This window comes from Puma concolor, chromosome C2 (assembly GCF_028749965.1).
Source record: "Puma concolor isolate L17-30 chromosome C2, mPumCon1.1.hap2, whole genome shotgun sequence".
Classification (NCBI taxonomy): domain Eukaryota; kingdom Metazoa; phylum Chordata; class Mammalia; order Carnivora; family Felidae; genus Puma; species Puma concolor.
Window position 1 is genome coordinate 9801335 of NC_141675.1, and position 24635 is coordinate 9825969.

Sequence of the window (24635 nt, forward strand, 5' to 3'; positions counted from 1 at the left end):
GGAGGAGACACCTCCTCCTTTTCCAAAATAGATCTGACAATACTCTCCCAGTCTCCACTTTAATTTGAGTAGCATGTCTTCTGGGAGTGGAGGACAATTTTTGGACTTTCTCAAGCTCAATATGTTTACCATTGACTATTTATGGATAAGGAAGCTTAACCCCAACCTTCCTAAATGAGGGACATAGAGGTAGTGATGACTGTGGCATTCCCATGCCACCTTGTCCCTTTCCTCCCTGGACAGGGGTGTGAGCAGGATCCCATTAGCACACGAGGCAAAATTTTAAAAGGCACCCCTGCTGGGCAGACATATTTGCTAAAATCTCCACCTTTGAATAGCTGAGTTACAAGAAGGAGTCCCTCAGATGACCAACTTAGAGCACAGACAAGATTTCTGTCCCATCACGCTCTCCAAGGCCCCTTTGTGTTCAGCACTATCTGCAGAATCCTACTGTCAACCCTTGTGGGAGACAGTGGCTGATGTTCAGGGTCATCTTCTTTCCATGCTCCAGAAGTCTGCTGTCCACCCAACCATGGCAAAGCTTTGACTGGACATCAGTGCTGGTTGCTACAAATAATAGGCCATAGAGAATACTACAGTACTGGAAATTTACTTTCCATCTCATCAGGGGGAGGCCCACATTGATCAAGCTGCTCAGGGCCTCTAACTCACCAGCAGGTTAGAGATGTCCCACATCTCCTCACCACCTTCCACCCTTTGTCTTGATGTCCGTCTTTCAGTGTCTTAAACTGCCTCTTCTGTCCTAGCACAGCCCTGGTGGCCGCAAAAAGAACAGAGTATCAGGCTCTGGCCCCTGATCCTGTGTCTCCCCTCCTGCCATGACTAGGATCCTCCATCATGGTACTGATACTGTACTCAGAGAAATTTCCTTCCCTGGGGCAGTTCTCAAAAACCCTACCCCTGTAGTCTCCTTTCATTCAAATTTTTATAAGGCTGTGATTTCTTGTGTTTGGAATTTCTACTCTTGCTGATTGAAAAAAAAAATCTGGGTCTTGGGGACAATATTAACATTAATACTGGCAATAATAGCTACCAATTGTTGAATGATTACTTGGTAGCAGGCATTATCTTTGGTGCTATGTACTATCTTACTGAATCCTCAGGAAAATACCCTGAATTAGATACTCTCTTTAGCCTGTTTCATGGGAGAAGGGATTCGATAGGTAGACCTTGCAGGTAGTGGGGGGGCAGGGCCAGGGTGGAGCTGTGTCTGCCTGACTCCAAAGTCTGGGCTCTCCCACTGCAGCCTGTCCTCATTCTTCAGGGAGCCCAGGAACATAGCACTGTCTGAATCCAGCCAGGACTTGTACCGGATACTGAAGACATTTCTACTCCTGGAAATGTCTCTTTAGGGGAGCTCAAGTGTTCAAACAAAGAAGCCATTTGTTCTCATCACCTGCTTACATGTTAGATTGTTGTTGTTAAATTTTGTCTGTCTCAACTTGAGTGCCATCTCCGCAAGGGGAGGAACTTGGTTTTGTTCCCTACTGTATCTGAATGAGGTGGGGCCATCAGAGGATTCAAGAAAGGAGGGAATATAGTCTGACACACTTTTCAGAGGATCCTTCTGGTGGAAAGAGTAGAGGCAGTGAGTGCTTGTATGAGAATGTTCCCCAAATCTAGGCAAGATATGAAGTTGGCTTAGACCTGCATAAGTTCCATGAGAGCGATGACAGGGTCAGACTGGCTCATGCAGTGAAAGGAGATCTCCCAGTGTGGTGTGAGGAAGAGAAAGGTCAAGGAGCCCCTAAGGATTCTGAACCAAGTAAATGGAAGGTTGAAGCTTCCATTTCCTACAGTGAAATGGGGGGGATGATGGGTTTGGGTGGAGGTGCCCTTCAAACATCAATGGGCAGATAGACACCTGGGTGGAAGCTGGAGGTGAGGGTCTGAAGTTCAGAGGATGGGGCTGAGGAGGAGATAGGACTACTGGGATCATCAGCGCGTGGAAGGGGTCTAAAGCCCTGAGAGAACCCAGTGCAATTGCCAAGGGAGCAAGGGTAGACAGAGAAACAGCTTAGGGCCAAGTCTGCTAAAAACCAAGGCCAATTTCCACTGGCCACAAAGCACAGCCTGAGCATCTGAAAGGGTAATGATGGAGGGCACCACTGACTTTATGATACTCACAAAGTCGCAGACTCCTTGTCACAGTCCTCCCTGCCTTCTCTCATTTACATGTTCCTTGTTGCTTCTCATCCAAGATGGAGGCCGCGGTGCTTCCCATGACTCAGTCTCAGAAGTGGCACATTCTCCTTCATTCTCTTCAATGGCGGTGAGTCACTACATTCAGTGAGGTTTAAAAAAGAAAAAAAAAAAAAAACAGAAAAACAAAAGAGGAAAAAAAATTATCACGCTGAGGGAGTTCCTTGCTGAGATGCCCAGGGGACTTTTGGCTCCATGGGCCAGCAGATCTGCAAACTGGTCTTGGCTGCAGGCATGGATTCATTATAGAAATGAGGACATGAGAGGTTTAGGAGGACAGGAGGCTGCAGTCAGGCAGCTTAAGGCTTTAGAGTTAAAGCAATTGCAGGTTATGCCAAGTTTTAGGGTGTGGACATGATATTGCCCCAAAAGCAGCAGGTTGAATCATATGAAATATGATTTTGTCAGTCAAAACCAGTAGACTGTCAGGAGTTTCATATGGTTCAACCTGCATAAACATTGGTAAAAGTCACTAAAGTTGACATTCAGATCTTGGTATCAGACCAAAGAAACTTGCTGATACTCCTTGTCCCGCAAAGGGACTAGCTAGTTTTCTCTTTCTCCTTTTTTTTGTGTTCACCTTACCTGACTGCGCATTTGCTTTCAGAAAGCTGGCTGTCATGTTGGGGTCACACCATGACCTTCTGTATGTCAGTCAACCCATGTGCTTGAAATCTAGGCGCTATCACTCCTAAACTGAGAGTCAGAAATAAAATTTTTAAACCATTTCTTTAACAAACATATTAAAAATAATTACTTTTAAATGGCAGCAAAATGTATCCCTGGTGTCTGAGCCAACGTTAGTGAGTAAAGTTTTGAGAGTTCCTGCTAAGCTGACTATTACATTTGCTGGAATATTGCACTAACGGGAGGAAAGGCATTCTCACAGACCAGCTACTAAATGAAAATCATCCCGAAGAATTACTGTAATATCCTTTCCATCTTATAACTTTATGGACTGACGCAAGCAGCTTTTTTTCTGTCCATCAAAGTCTTTATAAATGGCATGGAAAATAAGTACCCCATGGTTGGCATCTATTAACAAGATGAACATCCCGGGCACACTATTTCATAACTCCCACTGGCTCCCAGAGGTATAATTAGGGTTGAATTTTTCATGAACACAAACATCATATTCTTTGTCCACCATGCTGTGCTTTGTGCTTGACTATTTCCAGCACTCCACTCAGGAAAAGAAAAGGAGAGAAAAGAGTCATGTCCTCAGCGAATGAAAGTGATTCTGGGGCTTGCTGTAAGGGTCGCCCAGGTCCCACCATGTTGCTGGGGGCCTCTTTAAGGTACAGCACTTCCTGACCGGGTCTGACTCAGCACAGTCACCCAGAGCTGACTCTCCCTAGGAGGACTTCCAGGTTTTGGAAATAGATAAATAGAAAAAAGTCTTTCGGAGTGCCTGGGTGACTCAGTCAGTTAAGTGTCTGACTTTAGCTCAGGTCATGATCTCTCAGTTCATGAGTTCAAGCCCCACATCGGGCTCTGTGCCGACAGCTCAGAGCCTGGAGCCTGATTCGGATTCTGTGTCTCCCATTTTCTCGGTCCCTCGCTCCTTTGTGCTCTCTCTTTCAAAAAATGAATAAACATTTTAAAATTTAGAAAAAGGAAAAGAAAAAAGTCTCTCATGTTTAGTCTTAAGTAGATCTACTGACTCCATTATTTTTAAGTCATTAAAAAAAAAGTGACATGGTTATGATTTGGTTTTCTGGACCTAACTTGTTATTCCTCATGGATTATTCAGTGAATGGTGTCTGGTCTTATTTGCAGTCGTGTTTGAAATGCTTTGTTAATGGAATTTATTAGCCATTGCCCCCAGAAGAATCTCACTAAAACATAAGTCCAATCATGCTGTCCTCTGCTTAAAATCTCTCAGTGATTTTTTGTTTTTACAACTATGGAAGGTTCAAGCTCTCTAGCACAGTTTGTGAGATCTTCATCATGTGTCCTTAAATGGTCTCTATTTCATTTCCTGCCTCTCATAATAGGCAAGCTACCCTCCTGCCACTTACAATTCTTTAAAATTACTTACAATTCTCTTAAACACCTTTCTTTGACACAACTCTGGAACATAATTCTCCCTCTGGCTAAAAGAATACTTTGAAAGTTAGGGCAAGTTCTGATAAAATAGACATGTTTCAACCTGAAGTTCAGCTTCTTATTTAATGGGGAAATACTGAAGACTTTGCTTTGCCTAGGAACAAGGCAAAGAAATAACTCTTGCCACTGCTTTTTAACACGAGAAAGATAAAACATGCAGAAATAAATTAAGAAATGTTTAATATTTAAGAAACGTTTATGCACCAAAATCTACAAGATTCCTGATATCAAAAAGGTAGACCTAACCAGTGAAATATGAGATATATATTCCTGGACAAGAAGACAACATCATAAAGATTTCAATCCTGCTCAAGTTACTTAAAGAATTTAATGTGATCTCTACAAAAGCACCAAGTTTTTTCTCTTCTGGAACTTGAAAAGACAAATAGAAAGTTTCTATGGAGAAATAAAGAGGCAAAATTTGGCAGGAAAATCCTGAAAAGAAGAAGGTACCAGGGGATAGAGTCTAGCTTTACCGTATATTGAAACATACTGGAAGTCTTCAATATTTTTTTATTGAGTACAGCTGACATATAATGTTATATTAGTTTCAAGTGTATGACAATAGTGATTCAATAATTCCATACATTACTCAATGCTCATCGTGGTAAATATAGTTACCATCTGTCACCATACAAAGTTATTACAACATTATTGACAATATTCCCTATACTATACTTTTCATCCCCTGAACATATTTATTTTACACCTGGAAGTTTGTACTGCTTCATCACCTTCACCTATTTCACCTATCCCCCAACTCCTTCCCCTTTGGCAGCCACAAGTTTGTTCTCTGTATTTGAGTCTGTTTCTCTTTTTCTGTTTATGTGCTTGTTTGTTCATTTGTTTTGTTTTCTAGATTCCACATATAAGTGAAATCATATGGTATTTGTCTTTCTCTGACTTATTTCACTTAGCAAATGGACCCTCTAGGTCCATTCATGTTGTACCCAAAGAAAACAAAAATTCTAATTTTTTTAATTTAATTTTTTTATTAAAAAATTTTTAAATTTATTTTTGAGAGAGAGAGAGAGAGTGGGGGAGGGGCAGAGAGAGAGGGAGACACAGAATCTGAAGCAGGCTCCAGGCTCTGAGCTGTCAACACAGAGCCCAACACGGGGCTTAAACTCATAGACCACGAGATCATGATCTGAGCCGAAGTCAGACACCCAATCAACTGAACCACCCAGGCATCCACAAAAATTATAAGCTGAAAATATATATGCACCACTCTGTTTACTGCAACATTATTTACAATAACTAAGACATGGAAGTAACCTAAATGTCCACTGCTAGATGAATGGATAAAGAAGATGTGATACACATATACACAATGGAATATTCCTCAGCCACAGAAATCCTCAACTCAGTATTTAAGCTGATATTGTATTGGTGCCTGAAAGACCAATGGAGCAGAATAAAAAAACTTGGAGTTTATCCCAAGTATATATGTCCATCCAGTACATGATAAAACTGGTGTCTTAAATTACTGGAAAAAACGGGATGCTTAATAATTGATCTTGAGACAACTGGCTAGCCATTTGGGAAAATATTACACTGGACCTATACTTCATACATATCCTTCAAATAAACTTCAAATAGATCCAATCTAAATGTAAAAGATGAAATCATAAGTACTAGAAAGTAATATAGTTTAATTAAAAAACCAGAAGTGGATAATGCCTTTCTAGTTACAACTTAAAATTAAGATGCAATTTTTTAAAAGATTGATAAATTTAACTAAATTTTAAAAACTTTTCAAAGTTTTTGCATGACAAAATAAGACAAACACCAAAGGCAAAGTCAAAAGACAAATGACAAACTGAGAAAAAATATTTACAATTTGTATCATGTACCAAGGGCCAATCTCTCTAATATGTAAGCATTCTTAAAATCGAGAAGAAAGCCCAAAAACCATTAATAGAAAAATGGGCAAAAGACATGGCTGACAGTTCACAGAAAAAAGTGCAAATGGCTTTTAAACATATGAAAACATATTTAACTTCATTTATTACGAGAAAAGCTCAAATTAAAACTGTACCAGGAGGAATGATGTAAGCAAAAATGATAGAGTAAGGACTTCTCAAAATTCTCTTCTCATAGAAGCAACAAGAACACTAAGAAAAACAATTACCTGGACCAACTTAACCAAAAGGAAATTAACCAAAGGCTTACAGCTATTCAGGGAGTGTTGACTCAAGAAAAATGACTTACTCTTGGTAGCACAGTGAGTTTTGTGGCATTCTAATTTAGGTATTTCCATCACCCCAGCTTTATGGTTGCCTTGAAAACCAATTCACCACAATTGCAATAAAAACCTGCAGCTTGGCAGCTGTTGGAGGGAGCAAAATGAGATTTGAGCTTCTTCAAAGCCCTGTTCTCAGAGAATTGTAATTATTTGACCTGTTTAAAGGTTAACAGGAAGACCCCACCCACAAGAATGTCTTTATTTGACCTGACTCTGAGTTTACCCAGTATAAATGGTTTTTCCCACAGGGACACTTTTTGAAAATAATTAAAGGTTGGGGCACCTGGGTGGCTCAGTTGGTTAAGCATCTGACTTTGGATCCTACACACCTAGAAAACTGACTGGAGGATTAACACAACAATCTGCACAACCTGAACCACAGAATTCAGCAGGTACGCGGCACAGAGAGTTGAACTTGGGGAGCAAGAAGGTGCAGGAAGTGAGGTACTTTCGTGAGCAGAGAGAGGAACGGAGACTGGGGTGGGGGGAGAATACAGGAAAAGCACCTCTCCCCAAAAGCAGCTGGAGAGAAAGTGGAAAATTGGAAACAGCTGCAGGGGCTAAACTAAAATAGGAGAAAGGAGAGGGTTTAAATTCCATTAAGACTGTGAACAAGGGGAGCGCAGTCTGCAACTCCTCAGCTCAATACCTGGTGGTGCTCTGGTGGGAAGGGCGAATCCCCAGGAACAGAGTGGGGTCCGGGAGGTTCTTGGGCCACACGGGGAAAAGCAGTTCCACTGCTGGAAGGACATTTGGTAGAGACTGTTGAAGCCACCTGGTCCCAGCAGAACCCAGAAGGCGGCCACATTCACTGGTGCTGGAAAAGGTCGTTGGGGATAAAGTCTGGTGCCAGATGTGTGTTGTGATTTTCCATAATCCCTGCTGCTACACTATCTCTCGAACTTTTTCTGAGGCAGGCTGGCACCTGGCCATAGTCTCGGGGCACTGGCAGCAGCAGGGTCCAGCAAGCATTCCTGGGGTGCAGCCAGCATTCAGCCATTGCTCGGTGAGACCCTCCCGCAAAGGGGCGAGCAGGTCAAAGCCACAGTCCTTCAGAAGTAAGAGGCCGGGGAAAACAGGTGCATTTGAGACAAAACTTGGGAGAGATGTACTGCCTGGGGCCTGGTCACGGAGAGTGAAAGAGCAGGGAATGGACGAAAGCTGAAGACGAAGATGGGTAGGCGATTGCTGATCCGGGAGAACAGACTGGGTACCTGGGTGATGCCGTTTTCACCGCGCATGCGCATACGCACTTACGAGTGCCACAATAATCCACCCCAGTAGGCTAGCAGCGCCATCTAGTGGAGAGCAGAGGTGTTACACCGAGCCCCGCCCAACTGGGCCAACTTCGCTCTTCAAGAACACAAGTCTCACCGCTGACTTAATTTATGGACTATAAAGAACTACACAGACTGACTTCTAGGGGAAAATGAAGCAATTTCAGTCCTACTTCAATCTGTTAGCAGGTTCATCTATTCAATATTCTTTTTTTTTCTCTTTTACACTTCTTTTTCTTGAATACAGAAAGAGAAAAAACTCATTTTTACTTTCAATTTTTATTAAAAATATTTTTAATTTTTATGACTATATTTTTTACTTTCGTGTAAATTTTTTCAAATTCTATTTTACTTCCATCATTTTATTTTAGTCTACTTCAGTGTATTCACCTTTTCAAATTTTCAAACGATTTCCCTTTTTCCTTTTTCTTTTTTTTTCTCTTTTTTGCTTTTCTTTTTCTTGAATGCAGAAAGAGAAAAACTTCATTTTTACTTTAATTTCTATTAAAAATATTTTTCTTTAAGTTTTTGCTATATTTTTTGCTTTTATATAGATTTTGTAAAATTCTATTTACTTCCATCATTTTATTTTAGTCTACTACGGTGTATCCACTTTTTCAAATTTTCAAATGATTTCCTTTTTTTAATCTTTTTTCTCTTTTTCATTTCTTTTTCTTGAACACAGAAAAAGAAAAGTTCAAATTTATTTTCAATTTTTAATAATTTTCTTTCTTTTTTTTCTACTTTATTCTTTACTTTTGTGTATATTTTTTCAAATTCTATTTTACTCCCATCATCTCATTTTAGTCTACCTTAGTGTATTCATTTCTTCAAATTCTCAAATGATTTTCCTTTTTTCTCCCCCCCCTTTTTTTCTCTAATCTGTCAAACCACTTTCAACACCCAGAGAAAAACACACCTAGAATCTAGCATCATTTATTTGATTTTTGTGTGTGTGTGTTATAATTTTAATACTTATTTAATTTTAATTTTTGTACCTCATTAATTCCTTTTCTCCCTTCAAAATGACAAAATGAAAGAATTCACCCCAAAAGAAAGAGCAGGAAGAAACAACAGCCAGGGATTTAACCAACACAGATACAAGCAAGATGTCTGAACCAGAATTTAGAATCATGATAATAAGAATACTAGCTGGAGTTGAAAATGGATTAGAATCCCTTTCTGCAGAGATAAAAGAAATAAAAAATAGCAAGAATGAAATTAAAAATGCTACAACCAAGCTACAATCATGGATGGATGCAGTGATGGCAAGGATGAATGAGGCAGTGCAGAGAAATAACAATATAGAGGACAAACTTATAGAGAATAATGAAGCAGAAAAAAAGAGAGAGATGAAGTCAAAAGAGCACGATTTAAGAATGAGAGAAATCAGTGACTCATTAAAAACGAACAACATCAGAATCACAACCCAGAAGATGAAGAGAGAGAAATAGGGGTAGAAGGGTTATGTGAGCAAATCATAGCAGAAATCTTCCCTAACCTGGGGAAAGACACAGACATCAAAATCCAGGAATCACAGAGGACTCCCATTAGATTCAACCCAAACCGACCATCAACAAGGCATATCATAGTCAAATTCACAAAATACTCAGGCAAGGAGAGAATCATGAAAGCAGCAAGGGAAAAAAAAGACCCTAACATACAAGGGAAGACATATCAGGTTTGCAGCAGACCTATCCACAGAAACTTGGTAGGCCAGAATATATTCTTTATCCAGCAAGGCTGTCATTCAAAATAGAAGGAGAGTTAAAAGTTTCCCAAACAAAAATTAAAGGAGTTTGTGACCACTAAACCAGCCCTGCAAGAAATTTTAAGGGGGACTCTCTGAGGGGAGAAAAGATGAAAATATCTATCTATATCTATACCTATATCTATCAATCTATCTATATCTATATCTAATTCTATATCTAATTCTATATCTATATCTATATCTATATCTATATATAAATACCAAAAGCAACAAAGATTAGAAAGGACCAGAAAACACCACCAGAAACTCCAACTCGACAAGCATCATAATGGCAGTAAATTCATATCGTTCACTACTCACTCTAAATGTCAATGGACTCAATGCCCCAATCAAAAGACATAGGGTAACAGAATGGATAAGAAAACAAGATCTATCTATATGCTGTTTATAAGAGACCCACTTTAGACCTAAAGACACCTTCAGATTGAAAATAAGGGGATGGAGAACCATCTATCATGCTAATGGTCAACAAAAGAAAGCTGGAGTAGCCATACTTATATCAGACAATCTAGACTTTAAAATAAAGACTGTAACAAGAGATGAAGAAGGGCATTATATCATAATAAAGGGGTCTATCCACCAAGAAGACCCAACAATTGTAAACATTTATGTGCCAAATATGATAGCACCCAAATATATAAATCAATCACAAGCATAAAGAAATTCATCAATAGTAATACCATAATAGTAGGAGTCTCCAACACCCCACTTACAACAATGGAGAGATCATGTAATAAAAAAATCTACAAGGAAACAATGGCTTCGAATGACACACTGGACCAAATGGACTTAACAGATATATTCAGATCATTTCATCCTAAAGCAGCAGAATATACATTCTTATTTAGTGCAAATGGAACGTTCTCCAGAATAGACCATATACTGGGATACAAATCAGTCCTAAGTAAGTACAAAAAGATTGAGATCATACCATGCATATTTTCAGACCACAACGCTATGAAACTCGAAATCAACCACAAGAAAAAATTTGGAAAGGTAACAAATACTTGGAGACTGAAAACATCCTACTAAAGAATGAATGGGCTAACCAAGAAGTTAAAGAGGAAATTAAAAAGTACATGGAAGTCAATGAAATTGATACTACCACAACCCAAAACCTCTGGGACGCAGCAAAGGCGGTCATAAGAGGAAAGTATATAGCAATCCAGGCCTTCCTAAAGAAGGAAGAAAGATCTCAGATACACAACCTAACCTTGCGCCTTAAGGAGCTGGAAAAAGAACAGCAAATAAAACCCAAAACCAGCAGAAGACAGGAAATAATACAGATTACAGCAGAAATTAATGCTATCAAAACCAAAAAAACAAAAACAAAAACAAAAAACAAAAACAGTAGAACAGATCAATGAAACCAGAAGCTTGTTCTTTGAAAGAATTAACAAAATTGATAAACCACTAGCCAGTTTGATCAAAAAGAAAAAGGAAAGGACCCAAAGAAACAAAATCAAGAGTGAAAGAGGAGAGATCACAACCAACACAGCAGGAATAAAAACAATAATAAGACAATATTATGAGCAATTATACGCCAATAAAATGGGCAATCCTGAAGAAATGGACAAATTCCTAGAAACAAAAACACTACCAAAACTGAAACAGGAAGAAATAGAAAATTTGAACAGACCCATAACCGTAAGGAAATCTAATTAGTAATAAAAAAATCTGCCAAAAAACAAGAGTCCAGCGCCAGATGACTTTCCAGGGGAATTCTACCAAACATTTAAGGAAGTGTCAACACCTATTCTCTTGAAACTGTTCCAAAAAATAGAAATGGAGGGAAAACTTCCAAACTCTTTCTATGAAGCCAACATTACCTTGATTCCAAAACCAGACAGAGACCCCACTAAAAAGGAGAACTATAGACCAATTTCCCTGATGAACATGGATGCAAAAATCCTCAACAAGATATTAGCCAATCATCTCCAACAATACGTTAAAACAATTACTCACCACAACCAAGTGGGATTTATACGTGGGATGCAGGGCTGGTCAATATCTGAAAACAATTAACGTGATTCATCACATCAATAAAAGAAAGGACAAGAACCATATGATCCTCTCAATAGATGTAGAGAAGGCATTTGACAAAATACAGCATCCTTTCTTGATAAAAACCCTCAAGAAAGTAGGGATAGAAGGATCGTACCTCGAGATCATAAAAGCCATATATAAACGACCTAACATTAATATCATCCTCAACAGGGAAAAACTGAGAGCTTTCTCCCTAAGGTCAGGAACAAGACAGTGTCCACTCTCACCAGTGTTATTCAACGTAGTATTGGAAGCTTCACCTCTGCAATCAGACAACACAAAGAAATAAAAGGCATACAAATCGGCCAGAAGGAGGTCAAAGTTTCACTCTTCTATATGGAAAGAGTGATATTCTATATGGAAAACCCAAAAGATTCCACCAAAACACTGCTAGAACTGATCCATGAATTCATTAAAATCGCAGGATATAAAACCAATGCACAAAAATTGGTTGCATTCCTATACAGCAACAATGAAGTGACAGAAAGAAATCAAGGAATCGATCCCATTTACAATTGCACCAAAACCCATAAAATACCTAGGAATAAATCTAACCAGAGGTGAAAAATCTATACACTGAAAACTATAGAAAGCTTATGAAAGAAATTGAAGAAGACACAAAAAAATGGAAAAAGATTCCATGCTCCTGGATAGGAAGAACAAATATTGTTAAAATGTCGATACTACCCAAAGCGATCTACATATTCAATGCAATCCCTATCAAGATAACACCAGCATTCTTCACAGAGCTAGAACAAAGAATCCTACAATTTGTATGGAACCAGAAAAGATGCCAAATAGCCAAAGTGATCTTGAAAAAGAAAACCAAAGCAGGAGGCATCACAATCCTGGACTTCAAGCTATACTGCAAAGCTGTAACCATCAAGACAGTATGGTACTGGCACAAGAACAGACACTCAGATCAATGGAACAGAATAGAGAACCCGGAAATGGACCCACAAACGTGTGGCCAATTAATCTTTGACAAAGCAGGAAAGACTATCCAATGAAATAAAGACAGTCTCTCCAGCAAGTGGTGTTGGGAAAACTGGACAGCGACATGCAGAAGAATGAACCTGGACAACTTTCTTACACCATACACAAAAATTAACTCAGAATGGATGACAGACTTCAATATAAGACAGGAAGCCATCAAAATCCTCGAGGAGAAAGCAGGCAAAAACCTCTTTGATCTTGGCTGTAGCATCTCTGGAGGCAAGGAAACAAAAGCAAAAATGAACTACTGGGACCTCATCAAAATAAAAAGCTTCTGCACAGCGAAGGAAACAATCACCAAAACTAAAAGACAACTGACAGAATGGGAGAAGATATTTGCAAATGACATATCAGATAAAGGGTTAGTATCCAAAATCTATAAAGAACTTATCAAACTCAACACCCAAAAACCAAATAATCCAGTGAAGAAATGGGAAAAAGACATGAAAAGGCAATTCTCCAAAGAAGACATCCAGATGGCCAACAGACACATGAAAAAATGTTCAACGTTGCTCATCCTCAGGGACATACAAATCAAAACCACCATGAGATACCACCTCACACCTGTCAGAATGGCTAACATTAACAACTCAGGCAACAACAGGCATTGGAGAGGATGTGGAGGAAGAGGATATTTTTTGCATTGTTGGTGGGAATGCAAGCTGGTGCAGCCACTCTGGAAAACAGTATGGAGGTTCCTCAAAAAACTAAAAATAGAACTACCCTATGACCCAGCAATTGCACTACTGGGTATTTATCCACAGGATACAGGTGTGCTGTTTTGAAGGGACACATGCACCCCAATGTTTCTAGCAGCACTATCAACAATAGCCAAAGTATGGAAAGAGCTCAAATGTCCATTGATGGATGAATGGATAAAGAAGATGTGGTATATATATATACACACACACACATACACACACACTACACACACACACACACACACACACACACACACACACACACACACACACAATGGAGTATTACTCAGCAATCAAAAAGAATGAAATCTTGCCATTTGCTACTACATGGATGAAACTGTAGGGTATTATGCTAAGTGAAATTAGTCAGAGAAAGACAAAAATCATATGACTTCACTCATATGAGGACTTTAAGAGATAAAACAGATGAACATAAGGGAAGGGAAACAAAAATAATATAAAAACAGGGAGGGGGACAAAACAGAAGAGACTCACAAATATGGAGAACAAACTGAAGGTTACAGGAGGGGTTGTGGGAGGGGGGATGGGCTAAATGGGTAAGGGGCACTAAGGAGTCTACTCCTGAAATCACTGTTGCACTATATGTAAACTAATTTGGATGTAAATTAAAAAAAATTAAAAATAAAATAAAGCATCTGACTTTGGCTCAGGTTATGATCTCATGATTTGTGGGCTTGAGCCCAGTGTCAGGTGAACTTGAGCCCCACTTTGGGTGATCCCCTATTCTCTCTCGGCCTCTCGCTCACTTGCCCCCCCACTCTCTTGCTCAAAAATGAAAAAAAAAATTAAACATAATCATTTAATATCACAGCTGCCTGAGGTGGTAGGTAATAGTGGGACCAAAAAAAAAAAAAAAAGGCTAATCATAAAATTAATGGGAAAGAACTGGAGAATGAGATGTCCAAATAGGTATTTGAAAACCTCTAAAATATTCCTTGACTTGTACTAAGTTAAACCACTATCTTTCTTGGTTCTCCCACTTGTAGATGGCAGATCAAGGGACTTCTCACACTCCATAATCTTGTGAGCCAATTTCTATAATAAGTCTCTCTCTCTATATATAGAGGTAGATATAGATACAGATATAGATATAATGTATCTTATTGATTCTGTTTCTTGGAAAACCCTAATATAGACACCATCAAGCATAACAACAGAAAAAATATTTGAAGAAATAATAGCCCAAAACTTCCCAAACGTAGTTAGAAATACTAATCCATACATCTAAGAAGCTTATTGAATTCTAAGTCAGATACCCTCAAAGGGACCCACACCTAGGCACATCATAATCAAACTGTTGCAAGACAAAAGATAAGGAGAGACTCTTAAAGTCAGCAAGAAAGAAGTGACTCATTACATATAGGGGATTTTCAATAAGATTAAGAGCTGATTTCTCATCAGAAACCACAGAGACCAGAAGGCAGTGGGATGATGTATTTAAAGTGTGGAAATAAAAATACTGTCAACTAAGAAATCTATACCCAGTAAAACTATATGTGAAAAAAATGAAGGAGAAATTAAGATATCCCTAAGTAAACAAAATCTGAGAGAATTTGTTGCTAGTAGACTTTCCCTGCAAGAAATATTAAAGGGAGTCCTTTAGGCTGAAATGAACAGAGACTATACAGTTAATTGAATAAATAAAGAGCACTCATAAAGGGAACTATATAGGTGAATATAAAAGACAGTATAAACTTTTTTGCTTTTTTTCTATAAGATTTAAAAGACAAAAAAAGAGACAACTGCTAAAAGCAATAATAAATCTGCGTTAATGGGCATACAATGTATAAAGATTTTTTAATGTTTATTTTGAGAGAACAAGAGCAGGGGATGAGCAGAGAGAGAAGGGAACAGAGGATCTGAAATGGGCTCTGCACTGAAAGCAGCAAGCCAAATGTGGGACTCTAACGCATGAACGCTCAGATCATGACCTGAGCCAAAGTTAGACACTCAACTAACTGAGCCACCCAGAAGGGAGATTTTCTGGGCATTTTTTCACATTGTCTTGAATTTTGAACGATGTAAATGTTTAACATATTTTAAAAATTAAATGAGAAAGAAAAGCAAACCCTAAAGTAGAAACAGCATGGGTCATAGAAGAAGACAGAACAATCAAGTGACTTTTGAACACAGTGCGCTGGCTGCATATCTTAGTGGGTATATTATAATAACAAAAGGACAAAGGACAAAACATTTGAGTGTTAAGCCTGCAGTTAGCTTTACTATTTTGGAGCTTTTTGTGTGTGTGGTAAGGCCCAGAGGCCATGAAGTAGTTCTGTTGCTGGCGCTCAGGTCTGGATTTCTAAGGATCACTTCCGGTTACAAGATGGAAATGGGGCTGCCCCTCCCTACCCTTCATTTTCTATATCATCACTTACTGGCACTCACATTACATGATGTCGACATGTCTACATCACCCTCCATCTCTCGATTATTCTCTCATAATTCATCTTTTGGTCCTTGTGTCCTCAATTATGACAGAATCCCTCTGTTTCATCACCCCACTCACTATGCCATTTTTTTTTTCACTATGCCATTTTTAAAGCCATGTTTCTATTCTATTCAGTGCTTGTATGTGTTTAATTTCTTTGTTAATATTTTTCTAACTGGGCCTTTTTCTTTGTTTTTAATGTTTATTTTTGAGAGAGACAGAGTGTGAGCGGGGGAGGGGCAGAGAGGAAGAGGGGGACACAGAATCTGAAGCAGGCTCCAGGTTCTGAGCTGTTATCACAGATCCTGACATGGGGCTTGAACTCATGAGCTGTGAGGTCATGACCGGAGCCAAAGTTGGACGCTTAACCTACTGAGCCACCCAGGCGCCCCTGGGCCTTTTTCTTAACAACTTGTTCTTGCTTGATATGAAATTCTCTCTCATCCAGCTGAAGTGTTGTGTGCGTGATTAACTGTACTTCCTTTGGTGTCCATTCCTCTGTCTGTTTCATTAGGGCATCTCTTGGGTGTGCTTGATTTTCTTCAGGTGTTTGTTAAATTTTGATTGTGTTCATTTTTGCATTTGAGCTGTCCTGAAAGGTGTGTGTGGCATTATTTATCTCAGCCTATCATCATGGACACAGGCCAGGGTGACATGCAGCTGTTGGGGAAGGTCCAGGTTTCTGGATGTGGGAGCTGCTGGCTTCCTGAGTCATCAACTATGAAGGGTACCACTTGCCTCTTGACCTAAGCATCTACAGTCGCTGCTCCCACCTGATCAATGACAGCCCTGTCACCTACTGCTGGCACAAGGTGGAAAGTGGAAGAGGGTCTGAACCACCTGTCTGCCTCTCTTGCCAGATCCCATCTAGAACCCTTCAGATCTCTGTAACTGCCTCTCTCCAACTTGGCACAACCCTCTAGGACACCTCCCTTCTTTTTAAGAATCCTCTCCTTTGCATGTTTTGGAATTTGGTTTCCTTCCTCTGTCTGACCCCATCTGCCTTCTGACTTTCAGGCATCCCTCACAATGTCCACTAATAGCACCCTCTCTTGCTTTCCAAAATAGTTATGAATTTTTTAAATATACATTTTCTTAAATTTCTACAGATTTGTATGGGGAAACTGTAGTGGATAATCTGAGGGATGTGCTTTTAAAAAAGTATAACCAGACAATTAGGCAGCATTGGTAAGGATGTCCTTGGGCTTCCAGAGCAGAGATGTAGAAACTGCAAAATTGGGATCTGGACTATTTCCCACAAATGATTCTGAGACTGAAAGGAAGGACTCTAGGGAGCCATTGTGCTCTCAAATCCCATTCCTGTCACAGGCTCATCTATTAACCACTGAAATAACAATGACTTCGCCACCGATTGCTGATGCTATATTGGCTGGAAAACATCCAGATGCCCAGCGCTCAGACGCTAAATCAATCCCATTGATTGTACGATGATAAATGATCCTGAGGCACAATCCGTCTACCTGATAATTGCCACTTTATCAAAGGAAGACATCTTTAAACGAGCGCTAAGGAGAATGTTAAGTGTTTTGCAGGTAAGGCCTTGAGAATTCTAAAAAGAAATAGTCACCATTATGGAAAGAGGTAGAATTTATTTGCAAGCAGATAGGGAGCTGTGTGAAACAGCTGTGTGATTTTCAAATTGCATGTGAAAAAAAGGAGAGATGACAGAGAATCCATAGCTTATTCCTTCCCCAGCTCCTCTGAGAAGGAGCCACAGACAGCATCCCACCACCCATGGGCTCCTCCTGCCTAGAGCCAGACCCTACAGAAGTTAAGAGTGGAAACCTAGCACTAAGGAACCCTTGGCTTCATTTGCTGGTGGTGTTGGGGCCTGGGTGAGCCCCAGGGGCCTGCCTGTGTCTAACGCTTGCCTCATTGGCTTCGTCCCAAGTTCCTCATCTGGGGCAGGTGGACCCACCCCTGGTGGACTGCCATAGTGTCCCAGGAGTAGGGGCAGTTGTCACATAAAGGCTGCTTTTATTTGGAGCATCAATTTTGCCAAAAACTTCAAGGGAAAAAAACCTACAATTTTATGTAAACAAACAAGCATAGACATTATTATGCAGTAGTAGGCAATCTCAACGTTCATTTTTAAGACCAAACATGAGATGTCAAAGAAATGTTAGAGTAGTGGAGAATGACTTTAGGCTTTGTCTTCACACCTGTCATAGTATTTATTTCTCTTTTCTGCTTTCCTCAAAGTTTCCCTGGAAGAGCGTGGGAAGCCATTCTTACAGGGGCAAATACTATAGACAGACTCACTCAGTACCCACACACCTCCCTCTTCAGCTGGCCTTCCTGTCCTGCAGCCTCTATAAAAACTAAACACCATGTCTCCCAGACTTCTTTGTAGCAAAGCTTCCCGAGTTTTGTGGAGCTAATATACCCATTTGGACTATCTGAAATCAAGGACCAAGACCATCTACTTGAGTCTCCTGTGATCTGTGAAGTCTAGGATGGCACCATGCACCCTTCTGCTTGACTAAGGACCTCACACCCACCTTGAAAAGACAGTGGAAAGAACATGGATAGAGAGATCCAGCCCCACCATGGCACCAAACGCTCTTTGTGGCCTGGCCTCTGCCTATCCTCCTGAGATCATCTATCTTCTTGTCATTCAAGGAAATACCCTGAATCCATTTGCTTGAAGTGTCCAGGCTATGAGTCAGTTGTCAGGATTCAGAAGAGGAATGATGAGGGTTTTAACCATCAGTGATCATCAGATCGAAGATAGTGAATGGCTAGATCCCAGGGGTGTCCAGGAGACAGAATCAATGAAGCAGGGGTACAAAGAAGTGAGGGCCAGAGTGGTGACGCCAGCATTTCTGACCTGGCCAATTCCCAAGTCAGGTAATGTAGGAACAAATTTGGAGGAAAATTATAAATTGAACACTGGAAATGCTAACTTGAATTTTGTGGAGAAAATCCCAGAGTGGAGATGCCTAATGGACCAATGAAATATAGTCCTAGAACTTGGGAAAGGTATCTGGTCTTGGGAAATAGACAGAGAATCATGAGCACAGGCAAGTTCACATTAGAGGTCTCCTCATGGGTAAGTAAATGACCCGGTGGGCCCCTTGATGTGTATTTCCCGGATTCGTTATGAGTGAACAGTGCTCACTCTACATCTTCAGGACTCTGAGCTCAGCGAACTGTTCAACTCTGTGTGTGTGTGTATTTTTCCATATATATATATTGGGAATGCCTGGTTAGAGTTTAGGTAGCATCTAAGTAGGCTTTCTCCAAAAATACTCTTTTAAAATTTAAGGTGCAAAGAAGTACTAAGTCTGGGCCCAAAAAGAGCAAAGAAAGGAAATGAAAATGAGAAATATTCCCTCTCCAGGCATTGCTCTACTCAGTTTTGGTATACACATGGGATCCATAACATGCAAGGTCAGAGACAGGGGATGACCATGTATCCAATGTGCCTAGACTTAGGATAGGTGTGTGCTCTCATGGCTCTACAGCAACCACCCATCGATCAGTCTATCAATCGATTTATCTGTTGACAAATACTGTGAACTCTGAGTCCTGTGCTTGGCCCTATGGAGCAAGAGCAGCCCAGGCCACGGCTATAGACCAAGTCCCACCAGAACTAAAAGCAGCAGCTGTGTGATCTGGCTGCTTCTCTTCTTCCTCCAAGCCCTCAAATCTGCAGGCACAATTCAAATGCTCCCGAAGGTTTTTGGACCCTAAGAAAAAACTTGCTTGGGCATAGCCAGGATTAGACTGTCTTTGGGGGACTTCACCATCACCTCTCCCATAACAGCCTGAGCCTGTCCCCAGGCCATTCCAAATTAACCATCTAAGTAAAGAGTGCCCTTCTTTTAAAAAAAAAATTAATGTTTACTCATTTTGAGGGAGAGAGAGACAGAGTGTGAGCAGGGGAGGGGCAGAGAGAGAGGGAGACACAGAATCTGAAGCAGTCTCCAGGCTGTGAGCTGTCAGCACAGAGCCCAATGCAGGGCTCGAACTCATGAACTGTGAGATCAAGACCTGAGCTGAAGTCAGATGTTTAACTGACTAGCCACCCAGGAACCCCAAAGAGTGCCATTCTTATGCAAACACATACCACACAAGTTTCTCACCTGGTCCTCACTCCATGCCAACCAAAATGCTGCCCTCTCCCTGCTGTCCCACTGCCCCCTGTCAGTTCCTGGAGAAATTCTGAATTCACAACACTGAACAATAGGAGGCAGCAAGTTGGGATCATTTATGATTATTTTACTATTCATTTTCACTTTTTATTATGGAAATTTTTGAACACATACAGAAGTAGAGAAAATAGCATAATAGATTCTCATTTACCCCTTATCTGCATCCATCCATTGTTGTTGTTGTTTTTAAGTTTATTTATTTATTTTGAGAGAGAGAGCATGAGCAGGGGAAGGGCAGCGAAAGGGAGAGAGAGGATCCCAAGCAGGCTCTGCACTGTCAGCACAGAGCCTGACAACGTGGGGCTCGAACTCACGAACTGTGAGGCTATGACCTGAGCCAAAACCAAGAGTCAGACACTTAACCAACTGAGACTTCATGCTTTGTTAAGCAAATTCTAGAACGTCTATCACTTCATGGTAAATGATTCAGTGTATGTATCTAAAATATAAGGATTCTTTTATCTGAAGCATAACCACAACACTATTATCTCACCTAAAAATGCTCAATAACGATCTAATATCATCAAACAAATCAAACAAATATGTTTAATTTACTAATTGGCACTTTTCTGCATTTCCATCTCCTTTCTCTTCCCTCTCCCAGCCCAGAAGCAGCCTGTAGTTGCCAAGGTAAACCCTCTCCATATTGGCTAGGGATGGTGTCCTCAGTTATATCCTTCCCCGTGTGACTCTGGTCCAGGGACAGTCCTTTATTCCCTTAGTCGAGGTTATTTATTACATTTAAGGGACATTCTGAGTTGCTTTCACAGGTCTCAAGCTGGACGAAGGATAATCCTAACAAATTTGAAATCCCAGCTCTGACTGCAAGATCCCTCCAGGGTATTCATTATTTTATTTTCGCTGTAGGCTTTAAACATTGGGTCCTTTCCTTAAAAGGCACCCTTGGGTTTTGTTTTTACCAAGAGCCCAGTAGGCAAGTCCCAGTACTGAAATAAAAAATGAACATTATTGAGAACAGCTTGTTAGCAAAAGCCTCCTGCAATCAGGCTGGGAAGCCAGTTGAAAAGAAAACTTTACCCAGTGGCCTCATTCACTCAGTTGAAACATTCATGGGGCATCAAGGACATGTACATCTGGCATTGCATAAGGGCTGTGAAAAATGTGCTTTCAGGGGCTTTCTACTCTAGTAAAAAGGTAAGACATTTGCACAAATCAGATGACCTATACTTGCAGGCAGTCTGGGGACTAACAGAGCAGGTCATGGACTGAATGTGTCCCCTCGAGCCACAGTGGGCTGGGTGGGCTCCTGGTTAGAACTCAGGGTTTGAGCTCCGCTGTGGGGCAAGTTACAGTGGTGGGCAGAGCTCTGTCAGGCAAGACGGCTGTTCTGGAGGTCGGATGCCCACTTCCGACTGAGGGGGCCAAAGCCACAGCATGAATTGGGGAGCACGGGGCCAGGTGAAGGTGGGATGAGACCACCCAGGAGAGCTAGATTGGGGTGCAGGCTGAACTGGCCCCTCACCCCCCACCCAGCCTGGACCTCCTGCCTGTGCCACATGACTCTCAGCCCAAAGGAGAGTCCTTCCTTCTGTCCTTGAGCCCCACCTAGTTCCAAGGCCTTCTGTCCCCTTCCTGGCTTCTGCTGACCCAGACTTTTGTCCAGATCCCTAGCTTTTTGTGTCCTACATTCCTATCCATCCTTTGTTCCTGCTTTAACTGGAGCCTGAATGCAAGACCTGAGTCATTTTGTTCCTCCCTCCTTCTCCTGCCTTTGACTGACCTTGGACTCCTCTTCTTGCCTCCTGAACTTCAGACATCTTTCCCTTTTTCTGTTTCTGCCCTCCTCTTGAGCCTGACCACTGCCTGCCTGTCTGCAGCCCACCACCTATCTCAGATCCTCGCTTCTTAACAACTTAACAAACTGTGTAATTAAATTTTAAAATGAGGCTTAGGGGCACCTGGGTGGCTCAGTTGGTTAAGCGTCCGACTATTGATTTCGGCTCAGGTCATGATCTCACAGTTTGTGGGATTGAGCCCCACGTTGGGCTCCGTGCTGAACACGGAGCCTACTGGGGATTCTCTCTCTCTCTCTCTCTCTCCCCCTCCCTTTCTCTCTCTCTCTCTCCCCCCCTCCTTCCCTCTCTCTCTGCCCTTCCCTCACACATGCGCACATGCTTTCCCTCTCTCTCTCAAAATAAATAAATAAACGTTAAAAATAAATTAGATAAAAAGAGCCTTTAAATCTGCTCTAAAGTGAATTTTAACAAGATGATGGTGTTTGGCTTGCAGAAGAAATGAGATTGTTGAGCCATCTTCGCACAGCCAATCCATGGCGTCTCTGACAGCCAAGTGTGTGGGTCTGGCTTTTTGCGCCACCTTAGGCTTATTTAGGGTGAAATAAGAACTTTATACCATTAGTTCAAATGAACAGGAAGGAAAGTATTTTTCATTTCCTTTTTTCATTAACTCAGGTTGTAAAATCAGAACCCCTGAGCCAAACAATGTCTTAGATCTCTTCCAGCTTAAACATTTATATGTATTGTCTTGTTTTTAGTAAATTGGATAGTCTAAAGAAATTTCCCATAGGTTTTTCAGAAACAAACTGGGTTTTGTGTAAATTTTTATTCCCAGATCAAATGTTTGGTAACTTTAGTGAGGTCACTTATTCCACATGTTGTGTCTCAGTGCCCGATATATTTTCAAAAAAGAGGTGCTGGTAATTGGAATAACTGTTCCTGCTGCAAAGTCAATGGCATGTTACAGAGTGACCTGTGACTCCAAGTCCCTGAGATGAGACACTGAGCTCCCAGCCCTGCTCAGCTCTGGGTGATGAGGGGGCTCTGTAGAGACTTTCTCAGGACACAGCACATCTGTGCACAGAGTTGGAAATGTCTTCCCCACACTGGGGTTTATGTAGCTGAGAAAGTGCTGGAAGTCATGTTCCAAAGTAGAATTGGATCCAAAATCAAGACAAACCCTGTGAAACCAGGTTGCCCATCTTACCATACAAGTCAGATATTTTCATTTCTAAGTGGGAGAAAGTAAAAATTTTTTAATTCTTTTCTACTGTTTATTGAGAGAGAGAGAGAGAGAGAGAGAGAGAGAGAGAGAGAGGAGGGGCAGAGAGAGAGAGGAAGAATCCCAAGCAGGCTGTGAGCCATCAGCAGAGCCTGACATGAGGCTTTATTCCATGAAGTACAAGATTATGACCCGAGCCGAAATCAAGAGTCAGATGTTTAACAGACTGAGTCACCCAGGCACCCTGAGACTTCAATTTTATTATGCAATACAAAGGAATTAAGTGGCTCACATAACCAAAAAGTCCAGGGAGTATATGGCTTCAGGCATGGCTGAATCAGGTGCTCAAATAATATCCACAGGAATCTTTCTCTATCTTTCTTGTCTCTGCTTTCTTTTGTGTTGGCTTCATTCAGAGATGGGCACCTATGGCCACTAACAGTTTCAAGTTTTTATTCTACCAGCTTAACATCAGAGAAAAGAGAGCAACTCCTTGGCGGGGTGGTGAGGGGTGGTAAGAGCTTTCTTGATATATAATTCACATATTAAAGTTTCCCTACTTAAAGTTCACCATTTATATAAGCCCAAGGTTTTTAGTATATTATTCACAGAGTTATACAACCATCATCACAATCAATTGGGGATATTTTCATCATCCCAAAACAAAACCCTATATCCCTTAGCATTCACTCCCCATTTGCCGCCAACTCCCATCCCAACCCTAGACAACCACCAATCTTCTTTCTGTTTCTACTAATTTGCCTGTTCTAGACATTTCATAGAGATGAGCTCATACAATATGTGGTCCCTCAACCATCTTTGACTTAGTGTAAGGCTTTAAGGTTCGTCCACATTGTAGCAGGTATCAGTATTTTATCTTTTTTTCTTTTTTAAATTTTATTTTAGAGAGAGAGCATGCACGAGCAGGGAGAGGGTCATAGGGAAAGGGAGAGAGAGAGAGAAAGAGAGAGAGAGAGAGAGAGAGAGAGAGAGAGAGAGAGAATCTTAAGCAGACTCCATACTCAGCGAAGAGTTGGGCATGGGGCTCAATCCCACGACCCTGGATCATGACCTGAGCCCAAATCAAGAGTCCGATGCTCAACCAACTGGGCCACCCGGCCCGACCCCTTATCCTTTGTTCTTGACTAATAATATTTCATTGTGAGGACAGACATATTATTTATCCATTCATTAGTTGATAAGCATTTGAACTGTTTCTACTTTTTGGCTATTCATGAATAACACTGCTGTAAACATTTGCATACAAGTTTTGGTGTAGACATATGTTTTCATTTTTCTTGGGTGTATGCCTAGGAGTGGAATTTCTGGGTCATATGATAATTCTATGTTTAACCTTCTGAGGACCTGCTAAGACTGTTTTCCAAAGTGGCTGCACTGTTTTACGTTCATGTCAGCATTGTGTGAGGGTTTCAATTTTTCTACATCCTCACCAACATGTGTTATTATCTGTGATTTTGATTACAGCCACCTTACTGAGTATTAAGTGGCATCTCACTATAGTTTTGATTTGTATTTCCTTTGGAAAGGAAAAGGGGTAAGGAGATTCCTTGAGGGGTGAGCATCATAATTCTAGACTGGAAGCCTGAATTTAGAATTAACAGAATATTTACACAAAAGAGACATTCAAATTAGAA

The 24635-nt window shown here is 40.8% G+C and overlaps 1 long non-coding RNA gene across 1 annotated transcript in view; it reads right to left on the reverse strand.

Annotated features, from left to right (window-relative positions):
* Positions 1-672: 672 nt before the first annotated feature.
* LOC147577081 (uncharacterized) overlaps positions 673-24635 on the reverse strand; it is a 32969-nt gene continuing 9006 nt past the window's right edge. The window contains exons 2-3 of the long non-coding RNA XR_015255738.1: positions 2149-2301; positions 673-774 (exon numbers count right to left, since the gene is read on the reverse strand). This is a non-coding gene — a long non-coding RNA (uncharacterized LOC147577081). The remainder of the gene's footprint in view (positions 775-2148; positions 2302-24635) is intronic.